The 9,544-nt window shown below is 38.4% G+C and overlaps 1 long non-coding RNA gene across 1 annotated transcript; it reads left to right on the top strand.

Annotated features, from left to right (window-relative positions):
- Positions 1–2,281: 2,281 nt before the first annotated feature.
- On the top strand, positions 2,282–9,306 carry LOC121428143. The gene is made up of 3 exons (XR_005971739.1): positions 2,282–2,368; positions 4,141–4,297; positions 6,940–9,306. It is a non-coding gene; the product is annotated as an uncharacterized LOC121428143 (long non-coding RNA).
- The last annotated feature ends 238 nt before the right edge of the window (positions 9,307–9,544 follow it).

The following is a 9,544-nucleotide window of genomic DNA, read 5'->3' as shown; positions in this document are numbered from 1 at the left end:
CCCCCCCCCCCGTTCAAACATCAATTCTGCCCCCAGTTCGAACAGCATTTTGACATTCCTTCGAACATCATTTCAGCGCCCTTTTGGTTCGAACATCATTTTCTTTCCTCCTCTTCCTCTTTTTTTTTCTTCTCGTCCTTTCCCTCTTCGTCTCCCTTTTCTTCTCTTCATTCCCCTTTCTCTCTTTCTTTTTTCTTCTCTCCTTTCTTCCCTCTTCCTCTTTCTCCTTTTTCTCCTTTTCCCCTTTTCCTCTCTTTTTCACCCTCTTTCCCTTTTTTCTCCCCCTCCCCTCCCCTCTCTTTTCTTCTCTTCCTTCCCCCTCTTCCTCTTTTTTCTTTCTTTCCCCTCTTCTTTTCTCCTTTTTTCTTCTTTTCTTTCCCCTCTTCTTTTTCTTCTTTTCTTTCCCCTCTCTTTTTTCTTTCTCCCTCTTCCCCTCTCTCCTTTTCTTTCCCTCTTCCTCTTTTTCCCCCCTCTCCCCCTCCTTTTCTTCTTTCCTTTCCCCTTTTCTTCCCCCTTCTCTTCTCTTTTTTCCTCTTCTTTCTTCCCTCTTCCTCTCTTTCCTTTTTCTTTTTCCTCTCTCTTCCCCTCTTCTCTTTTTTTTTCTTCTCCCTCCCTCCCTTTTTTCTTCTCTTCCTTCCCCCTCTTCCTCTTTTTTCTCTTTCTTTCCCCTCTTTTTTTTCTTTTCCTTCTTCTTTTCTTTCCCTCTTTTTTTTTCTTCTCTTCTTTCTCCTCTCCCTCCCCTTTCTTTTCTTCTCTTCCTCATTTTTTTCCCCTTTTTCCTCTCTCTCCTTTTCTTCTCTTCCTTTCCCCTCTTCCCCTCTTTTTTTTCTCCTTTTCCTTTCCCTCTCTTTTTCCTTCTCTTTCTTTCCCCTTTTCCTCTCTCTTTTCCTTCCCTTCCTTCCCCCTCTTCCCTTTTCTCTTTTCTTTCCCCTTTTCCTCTCTTTTTTCCCCTCTTCTTCCTTCCCCTCTCCTCTCTCTCCCCTCTTCTTTTCCCCCTCTCCTCTCTCTCTTTTTCTTTTTTCTTTCCCCTTTTCCTCTCTTTTTTTTCTTCCTTTCTTCTTTTTCCTTCTTTTTTCCCCTCTTCCCCTCTTTTTCTCTTTCTTTCCCTCTCTCTTTTTTTTTGCCGAAGGGGGGGGGGGCCAAGGCCCCCTCGGCCCCCCCATGGATCCGCGCCTGAAATTATAAACCATGATCAGGGGCCCGTTGCAGAAAGAGTTGCGTTTAAACGCAAGTAAAAAAATCAATCGCAAGTCAAAAAATACGCGCTGTTAATTGGTTGAAAATCAAGTTGCGCGTGATTTTTAGAGTTGCGTTTGATTGTAACTCTTTCTGCAACGGGGCCCAGGGTAAAAGTTATTTATGCACTATAAAAATGAAGTGCTAATTTAGCACCTACAGTGCAGTCACTATGTACGCACTGTAAGTGCTAAATTAGCACTTCATTTTTTTACCGTGTATAGTTTTGATTATTCACTTTTATAGTCAGTTTGAAACGCCTATGCCAACCAGAAAGTTCAATCTTGATTAATCATCTATGCATGAAATTGACTGTTATATGTTCTCTGTAAGTTCTTGAATTAATGTATTGTAAATACCAGGGCGTGCTCGTTAAAATGCAATATATATACTACTTCTGTTTATAATTTTTGTGGTAAAAATCGTAATCTTAAAGATTGTTGCCCTCCTATGAAAATACCTGGACGTTAGTAATGTGACCCCTGGAATTTTATCTCCTTGTCTTCTCAGGTAGTTCTGGGTTGACATTGGCGTGCAGATAGTGTGGGGCGTCTAGGGCGCTTGTGCCACCCCTCACCCCCCCCCCCAAAAAAAAAAAAAATCATGACTAAGAAAAAAATGACCCCCCAAAAAACAAAGAGAGAAGAGTAAAATACCACATCATTTTCTTGATTTCATGTCAAAATCTGACATGAAATTAGATTTCGTATTAAAAATTGTCGAAAATGATTTTCGCTCGCTTGCAACTTGTCATAGATTTTGCCCGATATGCCAAATCCGCCCTTTTTGCACATGACGCCACTGTATGCTGATATTAGATACATACGTTCAACGCTTTCTTTAAATCATAGCGAAATAGTTTGATGATTAACGTTACATTACATTTTTGGTTGTCTCGAAATGTTTTGTTTTATTATTCACGTGTTTTAGTAAGTCGACAGAAGTATGTGAAGCATTCAAACAATATCAATGTCTATCGATCTATCAAAAGGAGTCAAATCCTATCCAAGTTTAAACTCATGTGACTCTTCTTCTTAATTTTCAGTTACGATATGAAAACAGAATTCTGGTGGTTCTCTTCTTAGCAACTGGATGGATCTTACCCGCATTCATCACATACAAGTTCATTGACGTAAGGAATTTAGAATAAAATAATGAAGTTTGATTAAGAGTAGACGCTCAGTGCCCGTTGCCATGTTACCTGGCTTCAGCTCACGTGACTGGCGTTAGATGGGGATTGGAGATGGCTTGGGGCCATGGAGCCCCAAACACAACCAAGAAAAACACAACCAAGAAAAAATGAGTAGGCCTAAAGAAACAAAAATTAAGAAGAAAAAATGAAGAAAAATCTATCACAGATTCAGATTTGTGCCATCAAAATGTTTTGGGGGGCAAGATCATAGCTTTTAAAAAACCTTTCCCCATACTCCATGTCTGGTCCCCCATTCTGGCCCCCTCAATTTTTTTTTGGCTCATTATATATCACGTAAGCTCAGAGCAGGTTCTAGCTAGGTTACTTATATTGTAATAACGTATTAGCCTTGGTCGGTCTGAAATCGGTTTCATTGGTGGGACTGAGTAGCTGCAGTGTGTAGGATAAATTGTCAATTTGTCCACTGCCAACCCATCCACCCACCGCATGGTCTACCTCTATAAAGTCTAATGCCATTCCGTCCATCAAAATTTCGTCTAACAACCATTTGGTCCAAATATCGCTTCATCTAATCACCAGTTCGTCTATTACCATTTCGTCTAATAACCAGTTGGTCTAATGCACATTTTCTAAATTCATTCATTTTGTACAATTATTAGACCACATGACACATGGATTAAATGGCTATTTGACCAACTGGTTATTATACAGAATGGCCACTAGCGTACCTACGGTACCTACCCCCCCCCCCCGACTAGCTTGAACCCCTCCCCCCCCCCCCCTGGTACGATTGAGGACCCTTTTTTTTGCTTGTCAATTTTTCGGCGGGCGGTTTTGCCCCCCCCCCCCCTGTGGAAAATCCTATAAGTACGCTACTGGGAATGGCATTAAACTAAATGAAAGTAGACCATGTGGCGAGTGGACGAACTGATGGTAGACCAAATGATAGACAGTTGGCATATTTGGCAATAAACCGTGTGTAGCATGACAGATAAACGGTTTTATTGCGAGGGGACATGGTTGTCCTTACGCATCGGAAAAAGAAAACTCATGGGTACAAATTGGGCTATTTATTAAAATGAAAAAAAAAAATAATAATAAAAAAGGAATTTAAAATGGCATTCCCTTCAACAAACCCGCCAATCTTTAGAAGAAAAAAAAGATGCTTAAATGGACGGCTAACAATAATACCAACATAAAAACATCACTTTGATAAAGGTCTTTGACCGGAATATTCGTGAATTTTATTTTACGTCTTACGTTGTTTTTTGTTATGCACTCTGAAAACACTGAGTAAAAGTTTGCCCAATATTGGGTAAAAAGGAAACATGTATGTTTGCTTTGAATTTTTTATCCCATATGGTCAAAATGTATGTTTGTTAATATTAGGTATCTTTTTACCCAACCAACATACATGTTCCCATTTTACTCAATATTGCGTTAACCTTTTTTATACAGTGTATCAACGCCATTGTGTGATTATAACAGTTTGTTCATTTAATTTTCATTTAATTTATTTCCATCTCCACCAGACGAATATGATTCCAGCAACAAAGTTTGCTTATCAAACAATGTAGAGCATTCAAACAATAAGTTTATAATAATAAATAGGCAGTTGATGTATTAACATAATTATGTAGCCTACATGAATGAAATGAAATGATCTTTTAAGTGTTCTTTCATCATATTAACATCTTGCTAATTTGTTTGCCCCCCCCCCCCCTCTTTCTTTCTCTCTGTCTTGCGTACAGTTGTCGATGAGATGGGAGGAGTGGCCGACGAAGGAAGATAAACTACTCCCAACATGTATCATAGTCTGTGGGATACTAGGTCTCATCATACGTGTGTTTCTCGTGGTCGTATGCGTTCATCTTACCGTGAATTTCGGTCATGGACTTGGAGAAAAGGGTAGGTTTCAGTCCGTGTGATTTATTTCTTTATTTCCTCCATTGCCATATATATGGGGTAATACTAGTACCCCTTCCCCCCACGACGTAAATGTTAATAAATTACATTTTATATGGAGAATTTCCACGAAATCCCTCAATTTAATGTTAGGACATTCAAAAGCACCCCATTTCAAGCTTGGTCACTTCGCTCCCTCACTTTCATATTTCTTCAAAAATAGTTAAGGCGTATTGCTCCCGTCCCCGGAAAACAATTCTGCATAAAGCTGGGACTTCCCATAATTATGTTGGTCAACCTAAAACTCATATCCATAGCACATTGCTGAACACAACAGCGGGCACATTGATTATATCAAACTTTTAGAATTTGTATAAATAAAGAGAGGGTGGGCTCACCTTCAAAGAACATTTGTCCAAAGAGTTGCTTCACTTTAACAATGTTTTTTTTAAGGTATATGGCAAAACCAAATATGATGCTCTCCAAAAAACGATGACGTCAGGAAATTTTACGCACTCAATGCCAGTGTACAGAAGAATGGCTCTCGAATAATGAGATTTTTTAAGTTTTTCGAATTTGTTCTCAATACTCATGTTTTAAAGGGGAAGTTCACCCTGGCGAAAAAATATTGTAAAAATAGCAGAAAAAATAATAAAAGATATTGTCGAAAGTTTGAGAAAAATTCATCAAATAATTGATGAATTAAAAAGTTATTAGAGTTCCAATTACTAGTAATTGATTTGTGACGTCATATGCGAGCAGCATTTCTACATCAGTACATGGCGAATGGCAGAGACTCCAACTCTCCCGTTTTGGCGGAGATCTTCCGCTGGAAGCCCACTTTTGCAAAATCTCCCGTTCTCCCGCCTTGAGATTTAATATCTTCCGCCCAGGCCCTGTGTTTCCCGCTTAAGATGTGTTATATCCTGCTTAAAATTATCTTTCTCCCGCCCAAACACCTTTTTAAACTAACTCAAATTTTCATATCTCTACGGTGCCATCCTAAGATGTAAACTCCCCCCCCACAAAAATAACGACCAAGAACAAGAGAGAAAAGGGTGACTACGATGAAATATGATATAATTTTTCAATATGATGATTGTCAAAGTCTATCATAAAGTCAGATTTTTAAATGAAAATGTCATGATTTTTGCTTGCCCGCTCGCAACTTTTTATTAATTTTACGCGATACGCCATATATCTAGCCCCCTCAAATTTGTTGGTTCATGACGCCACTGGTGCCATGATATATTGAAAAATTAGCCTGAGATATAGCATGAGAGATAGAGCATCTAAGAACCCTACTCAGGGAACCCTAGAGCTTCCTGGATCCTTTAGCGAGACCTGGACCCCCGGCCGCAAGGTACTTCGCGTTCGTCATGTGCGCTTCGCGCACTCAAGTTGGAGTACGTCTCCAATTTGCTAGGGGATCCAGGCGGGAGAATATCCAGATCAGAAGGTTCTTGGGGTTGGAGTCTCTGGAATGGTAAAAAATAAATGAAATGTCATTTTCTCAGAAAATTGAAAATGGTTTTCACTGTAACTTTTGTATATCAATAGACAAATAATTTCACACTCGATCATGAATAGAAAACAAAATTAAGTCATCAGGAACCATACAAAATTTGAAATTCATGCATTTTATATTACATACATGTAACACATGGGGCAGCTGCTCGCTTATGACGTCACAAATCCAAAACTTTGAACTCTAACAACTTTCTTACTCTTTAATGGATTTTCCTCAAACCTTCACCAATATTTTTAAATATTTTTTCTGCTATTTTTACAAGAAAGTTTTCTTCAGGGTGAACTTCCCCTTTAAGCGAACATCCAGTACACCCTAAGAAAATATTGGGTAAAAATGTTCCATGAGGGTAAGTACGTACCCGACCAACATTGAACATTTCTTTTAGGCATTTTTGATTATCCAGTGTAATGAAAATTTTACCCATTCAAAAGTAATTGCTGCTTATTTACTGGACAATATTCTTCCCGCATTGGGTAAAATACTGCCTCAGATTGGTTGGTCACATGATTACCCTCGTAGTGGTGGTCGTGTGGTCCAGTGGTTAGAGCATTGGACTCATAATCGCAAGGTTGTGAGTTCGAATTCCAACTCTGCCATTGTCTCCACTTTGATAAAAAGGCCCAAGAGTGATATCCGTTGTCTATTACGTCAACCACTATGACTGATTAGTCTAGACGTAAAATGTTTCCAAGGTAATTGGTTATATACCAGCTTGGCGTTTACCAGCTTGGCGTTTACCAGCAAAAAAATGCTGTCCTGCCGGGTTCCTGCGGGAGTTACCACAAACAGAAACAGAAGTTTTACCCAATAATTTTTTACATTGTATAGTCCCTCTTCGTTGTAATTCCGAACATCACTTTCCTCGGTATGTTTCCTTCCCTACAAATCATCAAAGTACATAATTTATATGAAATTGGTGCATTAGAAATATACTTCTAACCTACCTCGCCTCACTCTGTCGGTTTTTGCTCCTTCTTCATATTTTCTTGCTAAATTATTATTTTTGTATCCATATCATTTTTCTTATTATCTTTTTCATGCGTCTTCTTATAATTATTTTTCTATTAAAAAATATTTGGTTTTTCACACTTTCATTGCAATTTGATTCGAACAGTTTATGGAGCAAGAAAGCGAACCGACACGACGGATAACCTCACCAATCCACCCGTTCAAAGAAGAACACGAACCCGGTTGCTTCCTATCCGGCCTTTCAGCTGGCCCCAGTTCTCCCTTAGCAGCCGACAGCAGCAGCAACATTTCCCGCTAGACAGGCTGGCCGAGAGGTCCCTAAGTGGAGTCGGCTGATTGCCATCATATCGCATTCTAAGTTGCGTTCATAGTTCATTTGTGAGACCGGTTATCCGTTGATTATCAATTTATAGGAATAGATAACCGGTATCAGTATATTTGAGGGATATAAATAATATCAAGTACATTTATCCCCTTTGTCTTTCACTGCAGTGCTTTGCAATTTATTTATTTTATCAATCAAACAACAGATTGTTTCACTAGTGTTTTTTTTTAATCACATAGCCTTTTTCATTAAGGATTTTTGACAAAAGAAAAAGGGGCCTACTTTTTGGAAATTTACCACACCGCTGTCATTCATTTAAACAGGTAGATCTACTGTACTCGTTATTGCAGAAAATGAATACTTTAAGGGTAAATAATCTAGTGATCACTGCTGTGTATAATATACTTGCCTAATACCTTATTTTTTGTCTTGCTGCTTAGCAGAGCGAGACTACAGGCGCCGCATTTTCCGACAACGGCGGTGGCGGCGTCAACATTGAAATCTTAACGAACGTCAAGTTCTTGAAATGTCGTCATAACTCTAAAAGAGTGTGACTCAAGTTCATGCAACTTGGACATAAGAGCAATCAAGTATTACTTAACATCCTGTGTGAGTTTCAGGTGACATGAAATAGGTCAAAACTTATTTCGGGTCAAGGAAGTTTGACCATGTTTGAGGTATTTGTTATATTGCTATCATAACTTTGAAAGTATACGGATCTAAACAGTCAATGAATCTTTGACATAAAGCGTAATCTAGTATGACTGAATATCCTGCGTGAGGTCAGGTCGCATGACCAAGTTCAAATGTCATTTACGGTCAGTGAACTTTGGCCATGGTGGGGATATTGGTAGAATTGGCATCATAACTTTAAAAGCTTAATGGATCTGGTTCATGAAACATGGACATATTCGGGTAATCGCATGAGCCTTAGATTATAATTATGATCGAGGTCAAATGTCATCTATGTTCCGATATGAATATCATATTTTATTATCATGAATGGTGTTTTCTGAATAATTATACAGTAGTCGTTTTCAAAGTCAGCACTGCTGCTTTATTGAATCTCGTAATGCAGGCGAGGACTGCCAGATGCGTTTATATTGCTAAAAAGTAAAAAAAACAAAAAAAACAGTGTTTGTGCTAAAATATAGTTACCTACGGAGCCTTTAAAGTGCCATCGACCTGACGACTTGGCGAGATACGGTATCTCTTAGCCGAGTTATAAAAAGTTATATGTCGACATGGCGAGATTCGGTATCTTGCCAAGTCGACTTATAAAACAAGGCAAGATACTAAGTGTCCAAGGCTCGGCGAGAGTCCAAATATCTCGCGAAGTTGACATAATAAGCATGATAAGGTTATTATCTCGACATGACAAGATAAAGTATTTCGCCAAGTCGTCAAGTGATGGCACTTTGAAGGCTCCTTAGTTACCCGTTGTTGATTTGCAAGTTTTGGTAGGGCACTCTGAAACTAATATGATGAATTAAACATTTACATTGGGTTGGGCAAAAGATGAATAAACAGATAAGCTAGTTAAACTCGTTCAAGGGTGATCCAAACTTGGTAAGTAAAAAAAAAATGGTGAAAGTTTGAAAGAAGTCGCACAAGCAATAATAAAGTTTCGACTGTTTTGAAATTGAAATCCCTTAAATATGTAAATTTCAAATCGGCAACTGGGTAAGTAAATCATGACAAGTTGGAAGGATATTTTTTTATAGGCCATGTACTTAATTATGAAGGATTGTGCTTTTCTCTCAAGTAACTATTCGTATTATAACGAAATAAAGCATAATGCATATATCCTCATGAAAGGAAATGTACCTTCAAATAAAATGTTTGAAAGAAAGGACAATTTAACATTTTTATGTATTTGAGTAAATGGGAGGGTAGTCCTTGTTCACCATGATATCACCAATGCGGCCAATTCGATTTTGTCAAAGCATTCATCCATGTACTTGTCTGGATTTGTTTTCTTCCGATTGAAATAACCGTTTTATTTGAGTTGGATTCCCCTACTGATAAACGTACAGAGCATCATCATTGTGGGGTGCTGTGGTCAAGTTGTTATGACTCTTGTCTGTCAATCTGAGGGACATGGGTTCTATTCCCAGCCATTGTGTTAGCCTTCATCCAGAAATTTGCCCAACTGTGCTACACGCAACCCAGATGAGGTGAATGGGTACCGGTATAAAAAAAATTCCTCGAATGCTTGAGCTCTTAAATTGGCAGCGCAGCAGATTAAGCCGGAGTGATAATAGCAGCGCTTTCTATAAAAACAAATGCTTCATAACTCCAAATTTTATTATAATTATAAAACTTGTCAACAAGATAGTAATAAAGTCGTTCAATTTTAGTTAATGATAGCAAACATTATAGAATCAGATATCTCCAGTTTACCTTCTTTATGTTCAATATTTCT

This window comes from Lytechinus variegatus, chromosome 14 (assembly GCF_018143015.1).
Source record: "Lytechinus variegatus isolate NC3 chromosome 14, Lvar_3.0, whole genome shotgun sequence".
Lineage (NCBI taxonomy): Eukaryota > Metazoa > Echinodermata > Echinoidea > Temnopleuroida > Toxopneustidae > Lytechinus > Lytechinus variegatus.
The sequence above is the reverse complement of the archived record's forward strand: the minus strand, read 5'-3'. Positions and strand labels throughout refer to the sequence as shown.